We start from the raw sequence: 24,940 nt of genomic DNA, 5'->3' as shown, positions 1-24,940 counted from the left end.
TTCATATTGTAGCTATTATGTCTCCATTAGCACCTCCATCTTTTTGGCAGCGGAAGTTTATTTTTTGCCATAGCTTGTGGGCCAACGGATAGTAATACATAAGGTGTTCAATGGTTTCCTCTTCTTTTTTGCAGTTGAGGCATATGGAGGGTCCATTGAAATTTATTTTTCTCAGATTATCCCATGTGAGAATCCTTTTATGACAGAGGAGCCATAGAAAGGTAGATACTTTCGGCCAGATGGAAGGATCCCATATTTTGCTCCATAGCGGATCGAGCCGTATTTGATCTTTGACAAGTATATTATATGCTTCTCTAGTGGAATAGATTCCTCTTTCTTCATATCCCCATCTGAGAATGTCTTTCTCCTCAGAGTACTGTATTTTCCTGTTTGTTAATTCTGTATCCAGAGTTTGCTGGTCTTGCCTCGTCCCCTGTGCTATGACTTGAGTCGCTTTGAGCCATTTTTTGTAGTCTTGCTGAGAGGTATTGCGCCAAAAGTTGCTTACCGTGAGCTGGGGGCGCAAGTCCTGCTCTAGGGGAGCATTAGGAGGGAAAAGGTCCCTGAGTTTAGGCATCTGTTGCCAAGAATCGTCCCAAAATCTGGCTTGATCACCATTCTTCACTTCCCAAAAACTGTGCTGCTGTATGAGGTTCTTGTGCTGTTTTGCTGAGTTCCATATGATTGAGCCATTACTAGTCTCTAATATTCTGATGAGTTCCTCCCTTGGACAATTTCCCACATACTTGGCTGTCCATAAAAGGGCCCAAGGGGTGGGAGGGCCCGAAAGCCATTTCCACCAGATTCGAGCTCCCATGACAGCATTGCTGTGAGTGGGGTCTCTTAATCCAATACCACCTCCTTTCTTTGGAAGACAGGTTGTCTCCCATTTGACAAGAGCCCATTTGCGATGGAGTCCGCTGCTGCCCCAGAGAAATGCTCTTTGGATAGATTTGAGTTCTTTGAGTACCCATTTGGGAGCCGCAAGGATAGAAAAGAGGTATAAGGGCATGGCTTGAAGGACAACTTTAATCAGTACAAGACAGCTAGCCATGTTGAGAGATCTGTGCGTCCAAGAGGAGAGTCGCACTTCCAGATTATCTAGGAGGGTTCTCCACGAAGAGTGCTTTAAGCCAGAGACTATGAGTGGTGCTCCTAGATAAGAGGAGGGGAGTTTGGCAGGGGAGAAGCTTAGAATGCGTAAGATGGCTGATTGGGTAACAGAGGGAGTATGAAAGAAGAAGATTTGAGATTTGGAGTGATTTATTGAGGCGCCGGAGGCTTCTGAAAAGTCGGTTAGAAGAGTTTTAAGTTGTCTGGCTTCTTGGACTGATGGATGCCCATAAAGCATGTTATCGTCAACAAATTGTTGATGGGTAAAAACAGGGGAGTTGTGAAAGGAAAGGCCTCTGAGACGGGCAGCTTGCTGAGCATGTTTAATACTTCGCCCTAGACCTTCCGCCATAATGATAAACAGGAAAGGGGAGAGGGGATCGCCTTGCCTGATACCACGGGTAGGGTGAAAGGTTTCGGAGGGTATACCATTAATTAGAACAGAGAAGAAGGAGGATGAGATGAGGCTCATAATCCATCGGACCCAGGAAGCATCAAAACCAAATGCTAGAAGAGTCTTTTCAATATACTTCCAACTTAGGCTGTCAAAAGCTTTGGAAAGATCAAGTTTGAGTAGCATACCTGGCTTCTTGGAGATCTTCAAAGAATGAATTATTTCATGGGTAAGGATGATCCCGTCTGTGATCTGCCTTCCTTCAACATATCCGGACTGTTCAGGCGAGATAATGAGAGGCAGCAGGAGCTTGAGTCTAGAGGCTATAATTTTAGAGACAATCTTATAGATTATGTTGCAGAGGGCTATCGGCCTGTACTTGTCCGGCTTACAAGGCTTCTCCACCTTGGGTATCAAAGCTATGAAAGTAGCATTTATCCCTGGAAACATCCATCGGAGAGAGCGAGACTCTTCCACCACCTGCCATACCTCATTCTTAATTAGGTCCCAGAAGTTATGGAAAAAGTTGGAGGTGAATCCATCCGGTCCTGGGGCTTTGCCGGCTTTTAATTGTCGCACTGCTATTTCCACTTCTTGAAGATCAACAGGCTTGAGGAGCATTTGATTATGCTCTGCTGAAATAAGTTTGGGGATATTGCCTGTTATTTTTTTAATGGCCTGAGATCGGTCTATGTTTGGTTCTTTGTGCATGTGCTTGAAATAATTTAAGAGTTCGGCCTCTATCTCTTCATGCTTTTCCATTCTGATGCCTTGCTCGTTTTGAATATGAGTGATATTGTTGTGCATCCTACGCTGGATTGTGGTACTATGGAAGAATTTGGTGTTTTTCTCACCATCTTTGAGCCACTTGATTCTTGATTTTTGCCTCCACAACGTTTCTTCCTGCTTTTCCTTTTCGGCTAGTTGCAGTTCCAGGGTTTTCTCCTGTTCTGCCAGGTCCTCTGATCTGCCGAGAGAGATGATCTTCTGCTGTAGCTGCCTCATTTCCAATTCTATATTGGCTTTTCCTTGAAAGATGTTGCCAAATGAGGTATGATTCCAGTGCTTGATCTTACCTTTTAGGTGCTTAAGTTTTTGTTGGAATTGAAACATTTTGGAGCCTGGCGGAGGATGGAAGTTTTTCCATTCTGTGTTGATCAGTTCGTGAAAGCCTGGATGGGTCATCCAGAAGGCTTCAAAGCGGAAAGGCCTGCGGGTGTTGTTTCCGGGTCTAGACCAGTGAAGTGAAATGGGCCAGTGATCAGAACCTGTGAAGGGCAGGATGGATGCCGTAAAATCACCTCCCAGATGAATGGCATTGTCAGAGAGGAGAAACCTGTCCAATCGAGAAGCGATTTGCTGGCTCCCAGCTTGTCTGTTGTTCCAGGTGAAAACTCCATTATTAGAAGGGAGGTCAAAAAGCCAGTTGTTCTGGATGAAATCCTTCAACAACGATCCTTCATGAGAACTTCTGCATCTGCCTCCTCTTCTTTCATCCAGTCTTGTGACCATGTTGAAATCACCTCCTGCGATCCATAATGGATGAGGTCTGTTTTGGTTAAGAGCCGAGATGGAGTTTAGGATCTCCTCTTTTCGATGTGTTTCCTGTGGGAAATAAACATTGGTTAAAAGTCCATGTTGGTTTGTACCTATAATATGAAAAGTTGCTTGAAGAAAGTTCCTTTGTGCATGAAAGTTGTTGAGCATCATGGCTCTGGAGTCCCATATAATGGCTATTCCTCCTGAGGCGCCATCTGCATCAACTGCTATATTATGACTTCCAGGCCAGAATTTAGCGGCGAGTCTATCAAGTGCAGTGGAATCACACTTTGTCTCTTGCAAGAATAGTACTTGAGGGTTTTCTTGCTTTAACATGTTTTTGAGGATTCGGGTTTTCCTTGGGCCGTTAAGCCCTCTTATATTCCAAGAGATTAACTTCATTGAGAAAGAGTGTTTTCAGGACGATAATACTTAGTTAGCTTGGCATACCTGCCCGATTCCACTAAGATTTGCCCAACCTTGATTGTTCTCTGAAGAATGGTTTTCCTTCCTCGCTTTTTGATATCTTTGGCAATAAAACGTCCATCCCAAGGGCCTCCTGTCTGTATACCTAGAGATTTCTACCTCTGTGCCCAAGATAAGACTTCTTCCAGGTTCTTAAGTTGTCCCGCTGGAATATTGTCGAAGTTATTTGTGGTGCAGGCTTTTTCGAGACCGGGAAGGTCCAGATCCCCAATGTCTATTGTTTCTGTTTCTTCCTCCATAAATTGAGAGTAATCTTGTTCTTCCATTGGTTCCTCTTCTGAGCGAGCATTTGGGTTTGGGTTCTCCAGTTGCATGGCTTGAGTATTCCATAATATTTCTTTCTGTTTGTCTGAGGTCGAAGCCTCCTTACCTTGAGTACCTGCTGGTGACATTGTGGATTTTCCTCCTTTTGACTGTTCTTCGTTCATGGGTTCTGGCTCCGGCACATTCGTTTGTATTTCCGACTGGTTAGCAAGGGCCCCAAAACTGTTGCTTGTGGATGGCCCTGGCTGGCTGGTTTGCGCAGCCTTTGGTTTTGGTGCATGTTTCTTGTGTGCTCTCCGACGGTTCGAAACCTTGATGAATCCATCTGCTTCAGATGTCTCCTGATCCGATGCCGAGGAGGGTTTCTGTGTTAAAGGGCAGTCCCTGTATAAATGCCCGAGGGCATGACATCTTCGACATCGAAAGGGCACATGTTCATAGTCAATAGCTTGTAACCATTCAATATCAAAGTGAGCAATGCTTACCGCATCTGGAAGAGCCTGATTGAGATTCATGTAAACGCAGATTCTAGCATAAGAAGTGTATTTGCATGTTTTCGTTTCCTCTGCCGTTTTGACAAACTCACCCAGGGTGTTTCCGATCGCCTTCAGGGAATCTTCCTCCCAATATTCCACAGGGAGTGAGTATAGACGTATCCACACCGGTGCCCAACTGAGGTCCACCTTATCTGGGTTGAATCTCTCCACCCATCCTTTGAGAAACAGTCCAGCCGCATTGAAGAAGTAAGGTCCGTCGTCCAAAACCCTATTTCTGTCCTCCAGGCAATTGAAGATAGCTGTAAAAAAACCTTTCGGCCCCAGCTGCAGGGTGATGTGCCCCTTGGGGTGCCATTTCGCGTTTATCCAGCTTCTTAAGGCCCTTTCGGTTGGCCACAGACCAATGAACTTCCCTATTAGAGCGTGATCTTTCATAAACTGGATTCTCGCATCAATTCGATGTCCCGGCAGTTCAACCCTTGGGCGAACCGCTGCTACTGGTTTGCATGTAGCAGAATGAACTTCTGGTGACTTTTCCCCTTGTTTTACTCGCTGACTTTCTGGAGCATAATTTTCCCCATTCTGATCTATGGCTCCCTTCCCTGCCGTATTCTCGAACTTTTCATTGTCGCTTTGTGGGGGAGGTTCATCACCCCCCCTGACTGGTGCTCCATGAGGGTGTGTACCCTCAGTCTGTGAAGGAGAAGGACCTGAACCCGTCAGTGTTTGCAGAGAGCAGCAGAAGAAATGCAGAGCCTGCCATCGCTGCAGGTGTTCAAACCCTAGAAGTGCCTCTCGTTCTGCGATATGCGATATGTTAGATGCTATCGTACTTCACAATATTTCTTGTGCTTTATTGAGTAGCGTTGCATGGTTGAAATGTGATGCGAGAAGGTGATAGGAGTTTTATGATTTTTCATTTCAGGGATCGCAATTTCATTGGGTAATTTTTATAAGGAAGGCCCGTCGTAATCGTTTTATGATGCGAGAATCTATCCTTTAAAAGATGGTCTTTTGAAGGATTATTTTTTATTTACGACTTTCTGAGTATAAAGTTACTTTTAGGTTGTTTTACCATGTGGCGCTACTTTATGAAACTCATCATTTGTGAAGTTTTATATGCTAAGGTATGAAAAGGTAAATTTTCCATGATTTTGCAAGTTCCGTTTTGACATCTTATTTTATTCTGAAAAATAAAAAGACATGACTAGATGCTAGGATTAATTTTTTGGAAGGGTCCCCATTTATTAATGTGATTACTAATACTAGTAAATGGGGGGGTTGTTGATAAGCCCAATAGGTCCTAAGAAGTTAGGGTTTTTTGCATGCTCTAGAATTCAGTCTCAAATAGGTGACCTAGGGAAAATCGTCATAACTTTCACTCTAAGCATCGGATTTGAATTTCATAAAAAGTAGTTGAAATTTCAGAGATTGTAGTATGTCATATATCACTTTTAGGGTCAAAGGTTGAAACGATGGCATGCATAATTCCATAAAATTTTGCACTACGAAAGCACTCCATAACAAAGTCATCGTGGGATATTGGGCATATCATTATCTTGAGTAATCCAATCTTCCTCATACTTATGTAATTGGAATGAAGAATTAGAGGGATACCATAGGACGAAATTGTAGACATTAGAGAGATAAAATTACAAAGATACAACAATTTTAATATTGAGCTCCTAAAATCAAGAAAAAGGTGTGTGTGTTCTTTTAAATTGCATAAATTTTGTTTGAAAATTCAATGTGAAGTGATTTAAAGGTCATATAATTAGTATTCGGTTATAAAATTCCAACCAAACAAAATAATTTTACACCCATTAAGATTTGAGAAATCTCTATTATGGTACATGAAGAGGAATAATTGCAACATGATATATCAAAATTACAGGACCAAGTGCAACAAATTTCACTCTCACAAAGAGAAATAAAAGATGAATTAGAATGGGACATGGATGGTTTAAAATAAAAAATAAAAGGTGGCATGGATGGTATAAAAGGTGACATGAATGGTTTAAAAGTAGACATGGAACATTTGAAGGAAGGTTTGGAAAATTTTCTAGAAGAAAGGCTTCCTAGTGTTCATAAGGTTTTTCATGAAACTCAAGAAGAAAACAAATGGAATGTGAATCATGATTTTAGAGACTCCAACATTGGGATGAATACCAATCATATTTAAAACGTTGATATGAAGAAGTTTTATGGCAAGGATCTGCTAACATGGATACTACAAATGGATCAATTCTTTTATCTCCATGATGTGCCACGCATACTTATAACAAAATCAATTTTTGTGGTATCAATTGTTTTTTTCTCGTAAATAAACTGTCACTTAGACAAATTTTATGGGATAATTGGTAGTACATTATGAGGGTAAAAATATCAATAACTTATTTTTCTAATTTATAAATATCAAACAAAAGGGTTCAATGGAAAAACACACCGAGGGCTTCCAAATATTAAATATCAAGGTAAATGACATTCCAGAGGAGCATAGGATTGATGTCTTCATAGGGGATTTAAAGGATAACATCCAACATGAGGTTTTATTTTGGGAAACTAATTGATTGTAGAAGGAATTCAAGGTGGCAATAAATTTTGAAAGAAAAATTATGGTAATAATGAAGTCTATCAGTAACAACTATAAAGATGGAAGTGTTGCTACTCCTAGCCTCCCAAAACCTACAAAGTTGATATCACAAAAACTAGAGGAAAAAGGGGAAAAAGGGTTTTGATATAGTTTTGATAGAAAATACACTAAAGTTCATAAGTTTGTTGAGAAGAAATTATTTTACATAGATCGTGAAGAGGATGAATAAAAGGAAGAAGAAACATCAAAGGAAGAGGATATACACCAAGAACCAACCTAGAAAAAATAAGAAATGAATATGAGCATATATTGTAATGAATTGGTAGGAATTACCAATCAAACTTTCAAGACAGAAGGATATATCAAGAAAAAAGGTAATAATGTTGATTGATTCTGGTAGTACCCATAATTTTATTTATTGTAAAATAGTTATGGATTTAAATTGCTTTCTATATCCAACACCAAAGTGTTAAGTGATGGTTGCAAATCGAGGGACTATAAATTTCTCAGGTAAGTGCCATAATATCAATATAACCATGGGGTAATATGTATTAATTATTCCAATTCTTTCCATTTCAATAGGTGGTGTTTCTGTTGTATTATAAGTCCAATGGTTACAACCTTTGGGGACGATAGATTTTAATTTTTAAGAACTTTTCGTAAAAAAATTCTAGGAAGGAAAGTAAATTGAATTAAGGGGAATCAAAAGTAAAAAATCGGAGATAATAAACTCTAACAGAATTATAAATATTTTGAATAAATACCAATGAGGAATAAGGGCAAAATTGTTCTCACTAGATGTTCAAACATCAAAATAATCTATTTCTCAAGATCTCCAAAGAATATTGGACAATCATTCCATGGTATTTTAGACTGCCAAAGGCCTCCAACCTATTCATGATCATGATCATGCTATTTACTTGGAAGCATTCCTCCAAACATTAGACCTTACAAATATCCCTATGCACAAAAAAGTGAAATTGAACATATGGTTGCAAAAATGATAGAGACAAGTATAATGCAACCTAGACAAAGTTTTTTATATGCTCCATTAGTATTGGTACACAAGAAGGATGTATCATGGTGTATGTGTCCATATTATAGGGAGCTTAACAAGCTCAATATTAAAGATAAAATTTCCCATTCTTATCATTGATGAATTATTGGATGAATTACATGGAGAAATTTACTTCACCAAGCTAGAGCTTTGTTCGAGATATCATCATATTAGAATGAATATTGAAGGCATTCTAAAAACAACATTTAGAACTCATGAAGGTCATTATGAATTTTTGGTCATGCCTTTTGGCCTTTCTAATGCACCTTCCATATTTCAAGGTTTCATTAATTCCATTTTCAAACCTTTCCTTAGAAAATTTGTGTTAGTATTTTTTGATGATATATTAATCTACAACAAGTCTTGGAAGGATCATGTTCAACATGTTGACCAGGAGCTAAAATTATTAGAGGAGAAGAAATTATATGCAAATTCATCCAAATGATTCTTTGGGGTACAAGAGGTGGAATATTTGGGTCAAGTTGTATTTCATGACTGTGTTAATGTAGATCCTAACAAAATTAAAGCCATCAAGGAATGGAAAATCCACACAACCCTAAAGCATATTCGGGGATTTCTCGGGTTGATGGGGTATTATCGGAAGTTTGTTAATAATTGTGGGAAAATAGAAGAATATCTAACAATATTATTGAAGAAATATGTATTTTTTTGAACTCTTGAATCAGCTAATTCCTTTGAACATCTTAAATAGGCAATGTGCCATTTCTAGTTTTAGCTACACCAGAATTCACAAAAATATTTATGGTGGAATGTGATGCCTCATGAATTGGAATTGGTGTTTTTTTAATGCAAGAAGGAAGACCCATTTATTTTTTAATTCATCCAATCAAGGGAAAGTAATTAAACAAATTTTGGTAATATTGCATGCCCTGAAGCAATAGCGCCCTTACCTAATGGGAAGACACTTCAAGGTAAAAGCATATCATGATAGTCTTAAATATATTTTGGAAAATACTATATTTAAAAGATCAAGAAAATTGGGCTGTTAAAATTTTGGGTTATGACTTTCAAATCATCTACAAAAAGGGAAGAAAAATGTTGTTGTAGACACACTCTCAAGAAGGGATGACGTTGTGGAATCATTTCTCTATGTCATTTCCATTATCCAACCTGATTCGATAATTGAAGCAAGGGAGTTATGGAACAATGACGAAGAGGTTTGGACACTCATTCAAAAGTCACAACAAGATCCCAGTACATCTGATACATTTACTTGGACAAATGAATCATTATTGTACCAAGATCACTTATATCTATGTAAGAATTCCCAACTCAAAAAAAATAATATTTTTGAATTGCTGACCTCTCCTTTAAAATGGAACTTAGGATTTTTAAAAACTTACAACAGGGTCGAGAAGGATTTTTTTTGGATGGCCTTAAATTTGATATTTACAATTTTTTGACAGAATGTTTGACAATTAAGACCTCAAGTCTGTTACAACCTTTATCCATTCCAATTCAATGTTGGGAGTAGGTATCAATGAATTTTATCACGATTTTACCCAAGTCTAAAGGAAAGAGTCTCATCATAGTGGTAGTTGATAAAATTACCAAGTATGCATACTTTTTTGCATTATCTCATCCTTTTAAAATCCAATACAGTTGCTACTCCATTTATCAAAACAATTCAAAAGCTACATGGAAACCCAAACATTATTGTAAGTGACAAATATCCCATTTTCACTAGAATTTTTTGGATGAAATTATTTTCTTGTTTGGGTACTTAATTAGGTCATAACTAATCTTATCATCCTCAAAATTATGGGAAAACTGAGATAGTGAAAAAATGGTTGGAATAATATATCATTTGCTTTGTACCTAATAAACAAACACAATGGGTCAAGTGGTTACCTCTGGTTGAATGGTGCTATACTAATTCCTTCCATACTATAGAAAAAATTCCCACATTTACAGAACTATATGGATATCATCCACCATCCATCACATCATATTTAAGATAAAATTCTAAGGCTCAAGCAATGGAAGATCATAACTGTTAGAGACTAAATCTACCTTAGGCTGAGAAAGGTAGGATCCAAGACCAACATCAAACCACGCTTAACCTGGTAGCTAGCCCTACCAAGTCAGGAGAGGGCTCTCTCTGGGTCATTCTCAGTGAATTATACTCTATGAGTGCTTGAGATGACTGATAGAAATAATAATTTTAGGCTAGGTATGTGTGTGAAAAAGTTTTATTGAATTTAAAGATGTTTTGTTGGCTCAATTGGAAAGGGCAGATTTTGGGTGTGGGGAATGAGGCTCAGTCTTGCAGAGATCTCAATGGGGCAAGGTAGGCAATTGTTTTTGGTACTTCAAATTGAATGATATGGAAGGATTAGATAGGGTAGGAGCTGAAAAGGGCAATAAAACTCATGGATCCTCTCCAAATAACCGAAAACATAAAAAACTAAAGCAAACCCAAGTTAGAGGACTGCAATTTCAATGGATTCTACCTTTCTCCCTTGTTTGATTTAGCTGAGAAGAAGTAAGATATATAATGGTATACAAAACACATAAGTAAATTCAGAATTACAAAAGAAATCACTGTACCAAGACAAATTTCCATATGAATCCCAAAGAGTGCTGCAAACCCTGGTCTCAATTCCTTAGCTAAAATGCTGATATGAGTGTACAATGAAGCTCAAGGCTTTCTCAAAAGTCCAACCATGCTAATGACTGAAAGATCAAAAGATATAGACAAAGAATAACTCATCCTAGCCTCTAGGGGTCGAGCTCACCAGTTTAGGAGCTGTTCCAACTAATTCTAAACTGAGAACTAGAAATCAGGCAATGGAACTGCCTGCCTCTATAAACTAGGGAACTAATTCATTCAGTTTCAAACAACCTTTAAACATATGAATCTACCTCCACAAGTGAAAATTTTACATATTTACATCATGATCCATCAATGTACATTAAATTACATCACAATTTTGACATTAAGAAGGTGAAAAATTCAAACTGGAAAAATCTAGGAGAAAAACAGAGCATTCCTGGTCAAACTGGCAAAATTTCCTCTATGCGCCACGCCTGATTCTCTATGCATAGCGCCTGTTTGGACCCACTTTTGGAGGCCTTCCCAATGTCCCAATTTTCTCTAATTATGCTTGTTGGAAAGGTATGTCTGTCGACTTTCCAACCTAAGTCGAATTTGTCAATTTTTCCTCCATTTTCCCCTCCAAAATGTAGTTCTCCCAACACTGCTTCATGTGTGTCAAAATAGGGGCAGTAAGGTCATTTTTGAGTGTTTTTTACCTTTTCGAGGGCTCAAAACCTGCCCATATTTCTTGGACATTGGTAGGCAAGCATATTTTTCCATGAAAAATCCAAAAATACTGATTTTTTATCATTTGGAAGCTCCTATCAAAAGCGAGCGCCACGTGGCGCGACGCATAGAGCAAAAAATCCTATTTTTTTGTGCCAAAATTTTCAAAAATGCAAAAAGTGCCCCGAATTTTTTAAAATTTGGGTTGAGTCTTCTCCATCAAGAATTTTTTTGGGCCAAGGAAGCCTCATCCAATATTTTAACTTTATCATGCTCCTTTTTCCTCCTTGATGCCCTTTTCAATTTTCCCTTTAAGCTCTTGACTCTTGCCTTGCAACTCATATTCCTCGCCATGTGATGGTGGGCCATGCGCCTCAACGTTGTTTTCTCCCTATTGTCCTTCTCCAACAACCTCTCTAAGTGGATATTGGCTCTTTGAAGCCATGACTCCCGATCGGGATTGATCTCTTGCTCAAGTGAAGTGAGCTCCACCCTCCTCCTTTGGGCAGCTTGGCGATTCTCCCGAATGTTTTGCAACTCCATAATCACTTGCTGATCTTCAAGCTACTTATTTCTTTTCTCCAGGTACTTTATGATCCACTTATCCCTCTCCAAGTTGAGGGACAAGGCATTGATGTCCACCTGCTACTCTTGGATGATTTCTTTGAGATTTGCACTTTGCGGGTCTACATCTATATCATCACCCTCAATGAGAATGAAGTCCCACTCACCTAAAGGCTCCTCATGCTGTAATGGCCTCTTGCCTTTATCCTAAACCTATTGTGCTGATGACGGAAGCGAAACCCCTTCCACCCCGGGTGGAGATAATACTCGCTTTGCTGCTGCGAACAACTGCCTAGTGCCCTTCTGATAAGTGATAAACACCGACATAATAGGGGTTTGTGCCTCATGACCCTCATGCTGATATGAAGGTTCACCTATCTCATGCAAAGCCTCTGAAGGTCCCTAAGGAGCTATGAAAAACTCACGAGAAATGGAGTCCTCCCAAGTGATGCCCTGCAAACCGAGCTGATGGATGACCACAATTTTTATGAGAGAAAAATGATATATACTGTTGAACTGCTACTGAGGAGTCTTGTTCTGCACTAGAATGGTCATCTTCTAAATATTTTGGCACATGAAGTAAGGGATGTTCATTATCCTCACCCTGGTAAAATGCATCAACAGCCTGATATGATAGGCATATAAATGGGAAAACTAGCCCTCGCAGCTGAAATACTTCATTATTAGTTTCATCAAAGAAGCATAAGAATCTTGGAGGTACTGAAAATGAAACAATCTGCTGAGTTGTCTCAAATAGCCAGGCTTGATGTATGGGTCATAATGTTGTCGGTCAATTTTCCGCCTCTTGTTCCATTGCTCTCCAATGTTGGGAATACCAGTTGCTAGTGAAATAGATTCTAGTGTTAAAGTGAATGTTACACCACCTAGAGTGGCTTGACCATCATGTAAATGAAGCACAAACAAACGGGCCAACTCATGATGAAACTGGATTCTAGAAACCTTCTCACAAAATTCATAGCAGGACTGGTGTTGGAAACATGCCATGGTGAGAGGGCAAGCCTGTAACTCAGCAAGAGTAGTGGGTTCTTCTCAAATATGTTTGCCACCTCTATGAGGCCTCCTGGGTGCATGTATCTCTGTAGGTGAGTCACTGTGTATGTCCTCTTCATAATCATATGAGGGATCAGATTCCATCTCTACTAGTGGGTGAGCTGTCTTGGTGATGTCTTGATGAGAAGCAGGTGTTTTGTGATGTTTTGATTTTCTTCCACCAAGGAAAAAGTGATATAGGGATTGTAGAGGGAGGGAAAAATGAGGAATTTTTGGGACTGTTGGGATGGGGTTTAATTAGGGAAACATGGGATTTAGGGAGTAATTTAGGAATTTTGGTTGTAGTACTAGGGTTTGGAAATTTGTATTTAGAAGTTGGGAAAAAGGAATCGGGGTAGCAATATATGATGTTTTAGGAATGTGTGAGTTTAGGGAATAGGAGAATCAGGGGAAAATGGAGTAAGGGGGTGGAAAGGTGAGGGAATAGAAATGACTTGGTGGCCAAAACAACAGTTCAAGCCCTAGGCAGCAGTTTCCTTTGAGAGATTTCAAGAGATAAGGTTTGATTTCTTTTTAAACCATCACCATAAACTTTGTAGAAAACTCTTTCACTAGCCAAGAGGAGAGCTGCACTTACTTGTTCAGTGGAGAATTTGGACAGTTTTGGCGTTTTGAGGAAGTGGTTGAAGAAACTAGGCTTGATGGCTCTATGCGCCACGCCTCAAACCCAATGCGCCACACCTTGTGTATGCACCGCGCCCATTCAGTTTAACATTGGAAATCACAGCCTTATGCGTCGCGCCTGCTATGTGTGCCACACCACCTGCCCAGTGCGTCGCGCCTCTATCTTGGGGCAATTATTCACCAATTTTCTCCCTTAACTCTAAAACACAGCCTTGCCTTGCTCACCCTTGTCTTTGAGTGCAAATGAGCTTTTCAAATTGAAGAAATGAATTATATACAAGGAGCCTTTAATTTTTGGTTCCAAAATCCACTTTTACAATGTTTGGAAAAATGACTTTATTTTTAACTATGTTTTTTAAGATTTTTCACTTGATTAGAGCTTGTGATGAAATGAATGACTTATGTTTTGTTTGATTTGCAGGGGATTGGATCTACTGAGGCTATGGAAAGTGACCAGGTTTGCAGATGAAGTGATTAACATATGAAGGAAATAAAATCACATGAATTTGTACAATAAAATCGAAAATATTCTGTTTTTCCTCAAAACAAAGTTTTGAGGAAAAATGCATCTCTGAGCATTAGACTATGAATTTTATCGGTGTTGGAACCTCCTCATGTGCTTGTTGGCTATTATTGGACATTTTAAAACCCTTTTTGATGAAACCCTAGACCTAATGACCATGAAACCCTAAAAAATACCTTTGCAATCTTTATGACAAAAAGGTGACTGTACATGCTTTTGATGAACAAACATGAGCCAACAGGTGAATGACATGAGGGAAACTGTAGGAAAATCCACTGCCATCAGATGATCCATGTACCTAATGGAATGCAGCTGACTAGGTGGGACACCTAATATGCAATGCAACAAGAGGATTTTATCTCTGACGGAGGGATGAAGATACTGACACTAACAATATCGAGCATCAACAAAATATTTTCCAAATCTTAAAGGATAACCTCACTCTAGCACATAATTGAATGAAACAACATGCAACTCAACTTCGCAGTGAAAGAAATTTTCACATAGGTGTCTGGTTATTTTTATGGCTACAATCATACAAACAAATTTCTCTCAAGCAAGCTAAGAAGGATAATAAATTATCGCCCAAGTACTATGGTCTTTACAATGTGTTTCAAAACATTAGTACTATGGAATACAAGTTGGAGTCGCCTTAATCTTCTTGACTACACCTAGTTTTCCATGTTCTATGCTTAAACAAGGCTATTGGTGAGAAGCTCTTATTTCAAGCATTATTTCTAGAACTTGATGAGGAAGGAAAAATCATATTGGAACCTGAAGCAATGACAAAAACAAGAACTCAACAACTAGAAAGTAAATTAATTTCAAAGTATCTCATTAAGTGGAATAACTTACCTGCTGAAGAATACAAATGGGAGGATTATTATTTTTTACAGAAGCATCCAGAACTACTAAAGCATTGAGGACAACTATTTTTCTAAGGGAGAGGGCCATGTTAGGTCCCTATAATAATACTGTATCCCCCTTATTGTTATTGTTAATGTAGCCCCATTATTGTTAATATTTTGCCTATGTAGCCCCCATATTTTTATTGTTGTGCCCCATAGAATCCCACTATTTTTATTGTTGTACCCTTACATTATTATTTTTATGTGTGCTTTGATTATATTGTGACCTTTTAGACTCTTATATATAAAAATGAGGTTTCTTCATTTGAAAATCCAAGAAGTATTCACTTATGTGATCTAAAAGAGGTTTCCCCCTCAAAGAGGCTAAGCTTTCTTTTTAGCTGCTTCACGTAATAATCTCAACTCATCCTTGAAGCCTTACAACTAGATCCATTACCCAATATGAAAACACCCATATATACATGCACACACACACACATGCAGACACACACACATACACACACACACACACATATGCCTTTATAAAACCTCGTTGAAGGAAACAGCTCCATCTCTCCACATCAATGCAATACTTTCAACATGGCCCCCTTATGCCTCCCAGGTGGGTCCTACTAGACATGGCACCCCGCTTACTCTCTCCTGAAAATTACTAAGCGCTTTCCTTATTACATCTTTCAATACTTTCAGGTTTAATCCGTTGGTATGAATTGTCATGTGGGATCATCTCCGACTAATAGGATATTAACCTCAGTTCAAGCCCTGCCACACACTCATATTACATCAGCCTACTTCTGCTATCTTGGTAATTTCATAAGAGCGAGTGTTATATAATTGTCGGGGCCTCGCTTATGGGCTTATGTGTGTAATGGGGTCATGTGACCTCCTTTCCATTGGTCCTCTATCCCAACCTTACTTTCCGCCAAAGCCCACGTCACATCATCTTGATCCTTATACCCCAACGATTATCCCTTTGCCCCTCCATTTACTACTCTGAGCTAGAGCTTGTGGGTTGAACTGGTTATGGGTCCAGCCTTAACGAATGGAAATGTGGTCGATTACATGCCTTGCCATGACAACCCTCATATATCACCATAATTATTTAATCCCAAAGATATCATTAGACTCCACTCTGCAAACAACCTGTCAGGGCCCTCTTGGACACGTGAAGGTTATGGACCACCTTGTTTCAATTTTCCACTTCCAATCATCTATTCTTAGACTCCCCATTGCTAAATATTAGACTTTGTGGGGAGTCCGTTATATAATCAAGTGATTTGAATAAATAATTGCAGTAGCTGTTGGAACATCATATCATTTGACTGAGTACATCACCATGTGGGTCACCCATCATCATTGTGCCAAAGAAGGATGGGACTTGGCGGATGTCTATAGATTACAAGGAATTTAAAAAAATCACACTCAAGAACAAATACCCCCTACCCAAGATAGATGATTCGTTGGACTAATTTTAGCAAGAAAAATACTTCACGAAGCTAGACTTGAAGTCAAGATCTTACCAGGTTCGAGTCAAAGAAAAAGGTACATGGAAGACCACCTTCAAAACGAGACAAGGTTTTTATGAGATTAATGAAGGATATTTTTCTCCCTTTTATATATTCATTTGTTATTGTATATTTGGATGATTGTGAAACTCACTCTAATAAATTAACAAGAATCAAGAATTATGCCCTCAATTTATCATTTGACTATATAGTAAATTTGAATATTAAATGCAGACGAATACCTAGAAATTAGTTTGAATGGTTCTTGGTCCACTATTGCTTCTCCCACTTCCGTTATCAAACTAACCATTTCCTCCCAACCTATGTGGAATCAACCTTTGTGGTTCTCAGATCTAGATGAATTAAAAATTTCTTCTAGCCTCCATGCCCAAAACTTCAAGAACAATCAAGGCTCAATATCACTCTCTGCCACTAGTTCTATATTGTAAATTCCTCCTTTGTCTCCGTCATTTGGTATGCCTCTTGCATTCTCCTTATATCCCAACATCATTGCCTCTCAATCCTCACCACTTAGACAATGAGGCATGGTGTCTTTCCTTTTTTCAGTTATGTGGACCCTCACAATGTCTAAAGAGGAGGCCATCACTTAATATCTTTCTCAAGTGACCATTCATTGAATTAAATAATGCCTTTCATTTTTATTATAAAAACATTTAATATTTTATTAAATTATACCTTTTAAAGTTCCTCCCCTTTTAAATTTTAATAATTTAATTTAGAACTTAAAGATTTATATAAATAGTTCTTTTCATTTGATATGGTCCCTCTAGCCCAACGAGTGGGACTAGCAACCTACATGACAATCAAAATAAAGCTCATTTGAATGTTCAAAATAAAAATAAAAATGGGTTGAAGAAGCCAAAAAAAAAAAAAATCTCTCCCATATTTTTATCAAAAGATTTAAGAAAACAAATGAGATAGTAAATGCTAAGTCATACATGTCTTTGACTATTTGGCTATCATCTACTCAAGACAATCATTGTTGAAGTTGAATAAATTCGTATCCATGTTATGTCTCTTGCAACAGTCATCGAAGGAATGGAAAACATGTGTTTCAACAGTGATTTCAATCATTTTGGTAGTTTATTTGGAGGCTCCGTATTGGAAATGCATGTTATAATTATTTTACACATGTCAATGGGTGGGTTTGGTCAAAGACAATAAATTTTTTTGTTGCCATATTTAATGGAAATGATGAGAACAATTCATCAAAATTTGAAGCCTATCTTTCAAGATCTTCAACAGCCTCCCTACCTTCCCTGACAATATCTCCAATTTCAACAAGATAGTTGCATCGTATGGTAGGTATCTAAGTGAAAGATATTTAACCAATTTACTCTTATATCAAAAAAATATGGTTCATTCTATACTCAATGCAAGAGCCCCCCCAAATGAAGGTGGGAAATATGTTAATGAGTTTGGCAATAACTGGAGGCATGTTGAAGGAGCTCTTCCAATTTCTAAACATGAAATAGATCAATATGAGATATGTGGGAAGGCAAGGAAAGGTGGATTAATTTTTTTTAGAATCAAGTAAAATAGTAGGGGTCAATGAACAAGTGAGACAAGTCAATGAACATGTTAGACATAATTTTGTGAATCCAAAAGTGGAAAACTACTCTCAAGAATGCAGCTCTAAAGATGTGGTGTACAAAAATATGAATAAGGTATGTAATAGGTTTTGTAAAGATACCATGGATGGAATATGCGAGATATCTTCGAATGTATAGATAGATAGGTTAGAAGACACACCTAGCATCAAATTATCGAAGAATCTTGTGCTCAAATTTCCTTATGAAAAGCACTGTATGTTTTTTGAATAATGCACAGTTTTCTTATTCATTATAGTACTTGCATTTAGTTCTGATCAGTGAATGTTCAAGATCAATGATCTATTAAGAATAATTTTTATATCATTTTCCTAAACTTTTAGATGCGACATTTTTATAGGGTCTTTTATTTGGGATCCATATTGTTTATATGTATTTCTACACTGACAAAATTATAATATCCATCTCTAAATGTTCAAGCAAATTACAGGGAAAAACCAACATGTTTTTATTTTAATAGACCTAATCAAAATTGCTTGACCAAAGTGTGCAATAGATAAATTAGATAGAGATTATCTTAAATCAATGAGTGGTGGGGATTGTCCCTTTCAACACATTTTTTATTAATTCTTTCCTTAGAAAAGTAACTCAACCAAGTATATTCTTATTAAAAAATATTTTCAATCCTTGTGCTTGGCGGCGTTTGATTAATTTAATAGTACATTTTTTTCAATTTCAGAATCCTATCAACGTCTCCTTTAACCTTTTGGGGCAATCGCTAGTATGTTTATGACTCCTCTCACTAACTTAGAAATGGATTTTAGCAATGCAATTACATCTAAGTATAATGCATCTCAAGAGCAGGTTCGCAAAATTTGTAGTCAAATTACTGATAGAATTAGAAGTTTGATTGAAAAATATTTCACAATATCAACCATATTTGGGTGCCCTTGGTTTTGGCCTTGCCATAATATCTAGATTCAAGCCTATATTTGTCCACTAATGTTTTGCTACTTCCTTGAGAATATTTACTTTGAAAAATCATACTTCACTTCACATTGCTCGATAGAAATTATGTCAATGATGAGCTAATGTAGACACAGAAGTAATTTTTTGTGTCTTTTATGAATGCCAGAGTGGTTTATTTTATGAGTTATTGAAGTGATAAAGAGTTGGAATTAAAACTTTTTCCTTTTTAAACCTTGAGAGAATAGAATAATTTCTCCTTTCTGTAACTAAGAACAAAGTTCCACTTTATTGTTGGTCACAATTTTATAATGATATCAATGCTAGGTAAAAACCACAATAAGAAAACATTTTCTATCCTATGGAAGTGTTGGAGGGAGAAGTATGTAGCATCCTTATCATTGGAGTGTTGAGAAACATGGGCATTGAGAAAAGCGTTACTTTCTTTTATTTTTGCAATTTATATTTCCATGGTTTCTGGAGTAATTGTACACATTAGCAGTTGTAGTGGTTGGTAAAACACAATCTAGAGGCAACGTATGGTGTCAAATTTATTCCTTTTTTTTTTCTGATCAATATTTCATTAAAGGTACAGTTAGTAGTCCTCTCATAGTGTAGTTTTATCATCTATATGGAACTATTTCTATAGATTGAGTTCAAGAAGAAGTGAAGAGTGGTACTTAACACTAATTGAGTGTTTCCCTTTCTTTTCCAATCAATAGTTCATGAAAGAAAATGTTGGCATTCCTCTGATAGTGGAAATTTATCATCTATATGGTATTGGTTTTGTAGCTTGAGCTCAATAAGCAGTGAAGAGTGGTACTCAACACTAATTGAGTGTTTCCAAGAAGCTTTATCGACATCATCCAAGGTTTTCAATGATGATCTTAGGTTTTTGAAGCTAGACCACATGATTTCATCTCTCCCTTTCCCACTACAAGCCTCTTTGAGTTTCTTTTGGTCTTTAGCTTCTCTCTTTGTATATTGTGCTATGTAGTTTGAATCTCCCTTCCCTATTGTTGTAGCTTTTTCTAGCACTAGGAGCACAAGTGCTTCAGGAGATAGGAAAGCTTCCTAGAGACAACCTCCAGGTTGATTGTAGACCAATGCCTAGGACATATTAAAGTAGTGCTTGATAAATCTCAGAGTAGAGGCTTACAACATTTCAGTTATGTCACAAAAATACAAATGATATTGATTCAAAATCATTCATAAAGATACTAGTTAAAAAGAAATTTGTACACAAGACTATTTAATAGATAATATTCAACGTTAGATGGCCATCAGATTAATAATAAGCAGTGGGTTTAATTGTTGAAACAAATATAATCGGGGAATATAGTAGTGGAGGATCCTTTAATACAGAGCTTAATATCTAAGAATTATGCATGTCAAGGATCAGAAAGAAACGATAGAGGATACTTCTTATGAAATGTGGAGACACATGTAGCGTTGTTTAAAGATTAAATTTCTAACATATTGTAGGTATTATCCCCCAATGATTTGATTTAAATGAATATGCATATGAATGAAATACATCTAGCTACGAATTGACACGTTTTTTGAGAGGAACATTTACAAATATGATAACACAAAGAGAGAAGGGCATACTACAAGTCTAATAAGTTGGAATCACCTAGAACTTTGTATTAATGTCTTAAAGAAAACTAGCATACAATGAGACTCATAAAGGCCTTTATGAAAATAGGAAAAGGTCCCGTAAGGGAGAAGTCTTTCCCACAAATTCTAAACATTTTTTAATTATTTCTTTGTACCTTTTATAAGGAGAGGGAGAGCTTGAAAATCCATTGCAAAATATCTTAGTGTGAGCATCCAGCTATCTAAACAACCAACTGTCTCGACGCGGAGGCTCTAACACCTTCAATTATTACAACAGAAAGATGTTGTTGGTTACAAATAAATAGAATGACAGCTAAAAAAAAACTAAATAGCAAAACATGAAAACTAAAAGATGGTTTATGAAAATATCTCCTTGCCACTTCCTCGGATGGCCTCTGGTCTATTGATTTTTTTGATGCATCATGCCTCACATGCTCCAGGTCGGTTCTCTATTGCTTTCAACCTTAAGAACTTCAATTCTTTACTCGAAGGAACTTGGAAGCGGTTCTTCTTAGTTTCCATGATATACCTTGAACATTGTCACCAACTCCTCTTGTTGTCTAGGTAAATCCTATCTCCAGACAGCGATGGTCCCTCTAGCCCAATGAGTGGGACTAGCAACGTACATGACAATCTGCGAGACACTTTCCTAAATTACAATCAAAATGACATAAGAGGAAGTAGACCTACCTTGTTGTGATGTTATATCGCACTGCTTTGTTGAAGATCTTGATCGCTCGCTCCTTAGGCTCATCTCTACTACTCACAGTGTTTGAATATCTGCACAAGAGATCAAAGACACAACAAAGCATACAAGTGAAACAAACATAATCAAAAGTAATTCACTTAATAGATCAAGGAGCATTAAGATAAATAATGCATTAACACAATAATTTATGGAAATTGAACAAACAGTTGTATATATTAAGTGTAAAAGAGGAAGCATACAACCAAGCCTTAATGTCAATAAGCCCTCCTTGAGTGAGTGTCCAAGTCCAAGCTCAATATCTCCAAGCACTCCTTCTCCAGGGCAAATGAGTAGCATGTAGGCACTACCTCAGCATAAGGGTGCTAATAATCAAAGACCAACCATTTGGGAATGGAGGAGGATGAATATATAGGCAAAGAGAGGGAGTTAGGATCTCTCCAAAGATAGGGGAAGGCCCTCATCTCAAGGAGGTAGATCATAGGGATAATATCAAAGGGAAATATTTGGAAATTTGACCACATCCTCAACGAAAAACCTCCAACTCATCGTTCAGGAAGCTTATAGATCACGAAGCTTTTTGTACTCTTTGGGAAAAAATTCCTTTTAGGGATCAATGCAAGTATCCAAGTAAAAAGTGCACTGGCAACACGAGGCCAGTATAATGCAACTTTCCATAAACACTAGATTTTAGTGTCAGGGTCGTGTTGGTCCTGAAATTAGGGTTTTAGAGCTTACTTATTCAAGGAAGGCTCAAGGATTGTTTTCATTAAGTCTTCAGGGAGGATGTGGATTGGATATTAGGATGGGTAAACTATATAATTTCCAAGTTCCGGGAACTCTGGGGTATGACACAGGGAAGTGCAGGAGGTGTCAAAAAATATTATGTAACAGATGTCCCCTAAAGCATGAAGGCAGAATAAGGAGTGATGGCTAAGATTATTTACGATATTTTGCAAGGAAGAGAACAAACACTATCAAGAGACCTAAAAATCAAGGATGCATATACATATATATACCTAATATCAAAACGTGAATCCATGGTATGGACGCAACCATCTAGATAGGAAAGACCATGTGATAAAGATCCACAATATGGGTGCAACCATCCGAATGAAAAGGATTCTTTAGAAATCTAAGATCCAAGGTATGGACGCAACTACCCGATATAGAAGAAACATGTGTACAATCATGAATAATACATAACTCACGTAGTCTGAGTCATATCATACAAAACTCAAGGTCTTGCGCTCCATCCCTAAATCGATCAAAGTACGAATTCTAACATCTCAATGAATGTGTCGAAGTCGAACATGCTAGAAAACCACCTAATTATAGGCCAACGATGTCTATCATTAACATGCATGAGAGAAACCATGAATAATGACAATGGCTCTCAAGGTACGACAATACAATCCATGAATGCGAAAATGAAGCTGAAGTTGAACACTCGTGGAATCATCTGATTGAAGGCCAATGATGAAAACTTGTCATCGGATACAAAGAACTTTCCATTAAGGCATGCAAACTCTAAGGTACTGAAAGGGGGTCTCTAAGTCATCTTCCTCGATAATGAGCTAAATTCAAAGGAAGTGACCTGTCAAAGGAGGGACATAATGATTACCTCATCATCGAAATGAAAAAATGAATAAAGTCGAATGAAAGAGTATGATCCAAGACTATAGAAAAAGGTTAGACAATGTATAGGTAACGGGCATTGAATGCTGAGTAGGACCGGTGCTACTTGGGAGCATTCATTACTTACTCGCATCTTTATTTGTGATCACTGGGCTAACCCTAGAGAAAGCAAGCGGCCGCCATCGCTTGACCGATAAGGAGAGGATGCGTAATCATGACTCAACCAATGCCATCATCCCTGGCAAGGCTCGACTGTTAAGGCCGCCATCAATTTCTCGCTCGACCGACAATCCAGGATAGCCTGTCTGAGCCAGGAAAAATCGTAGGAAGAAAAATCTGGGCTTGGGCACTTACAACATTGGTATCGAATTTATAAAGAAGCCTACTGGATATTAATGTTAGTGCCATGCTACACTTCTCTTGAACATATCGGTAACACAACTCCGGAGTGTGGAAATATTTGACTCAACATAGGACCAAGGGTCACGATGACAAAATGGAATAGCCAGATGAGAGGAAAAATGGATCACCCAAACCCAGAATGAAAAGTGACTGAGTGAGGATATCTCAAACTCAACAAGAGAAATAGATAAGTGTCATGTTCAAGAGTGACATGTTGCCCATACAAGGGATGTTTCACTTTCATTTTCCCCACTATTTCTAGTGAGTACCCCAATTATTTTTTATCGCAAGCATGAAGGGGATAGCATATGATTTCCATATAAGTTCATTTTTCTAATGAATCCATCCTAGTAAGTTTTACGAGTCATGTGAAAGAGAAACTCATTCTCGTCAAGATGATAAGTCTTTCGTCGTTTTATTTTTGCAGGTCCAACAGAAGAGTAACTCGATATATTTTTCATATTTAGAGAGTATGAAAAAGAGATGAAAAATAAAACTCCATCAGGTCCCTTTTCGTAGTTTATCTCTTGAACCCAAAAAGGTAGAAAACAATATTTGAGAGAACCTCTTGACTATGCCGACCAAGGTGTACATTTTTCGTAAATAGTCAATCTCAACCCAAAAAAGGAGTAAATGTATACTGAGACAATGTTAATTCATTTAATTTAATGAGTTCAAAAAGACAACTACTTAACGATATTTACATATTTCGAGTGTCAGGAAATAGCTTAAATATGACTCTAGGGGGGTTCCTTTTTCGTTTATTTTTCACGATTCCTAAAAAGAGATAAAAAAAACTCGTTGAATTGGTAAAAAATGATCGTTATAACCATTGAAAAGAGGTTGTAATTGCACAAATACAACCACACATCCCTAATATAGAGGAAAATAATAAAAATATTGGAAAAAATGTGTTAAAAACTTATAAATAGACCAAAATTAAAAACACTTTTACCGTTTCACTTGGAGTAAACTATTGGCATTATGATACATGTGTTGTCCTTGATGGAAACTCACTCAGAGGTATGATACAGGTGTTTTCCCTGATGGAAACTCACTCAGATGACAGATCATAGTGGAGCAGGTCAAGAGAGAGGTATACGCAGGATAACCTTGATGAAAGTGTGTATACACATGCGTTAGCAGAAGAAAAGTGGCGTATACGTACACACGCAAGTTCACAGAAGGAAAGGCATGTACATGTTGGAAAACTAAGTTTTGGTCCATGGTATTAGGTCCGTGGTATTTGGTCCATGGTATTTTGGTATTGGTCCATGATATTTGGTCTGAAGTGTTGACCCCGGGTATTGGGTCCAAGGTATTGGTTCTACATGGTTTTGGACCATGGTATTGAGAGAGGCATAAACCTATATAAGGATAAGATAATTAGGCCAAGAGGAGGAGGTGTGCAAGTAATGAATATCTGATGAAGTGTGAGAGCTAGTATGATGGTTATGGGTTTGTGATGCTTTGCTTGATCTGAACCAAGGATGCACCCATGTGGATGATGATGAAAGATGGATCAGGATATTAAGGCTTCGAATGTTTTATCATTATATGGTTTGATCATGGATAGACTAGATCTGAATTATTGACACATGTTTATTCTATAAATCTTATGTTCTGGGTATAATTGATGTCTGGAATAGTTGCAA

This window comes from Pinus tabuliformis, chromosome 1_2, assembly GCF_031772625.1.
Source record: "Pinus tabuliformis cultivar Carrire ecotype Pingquan chromosome 1_2, CPIR1, whole genome shotgun sequence".
Taxonomy (NCBI): Eukaryota; Viridiplantae; Streptophyta; class Pinopsida; order Pinales; family Pinaceae; genus Pinus; species Pinus tabuliformis.
This window is presented reverse-complemented; position numbering follows the sequence as displayed.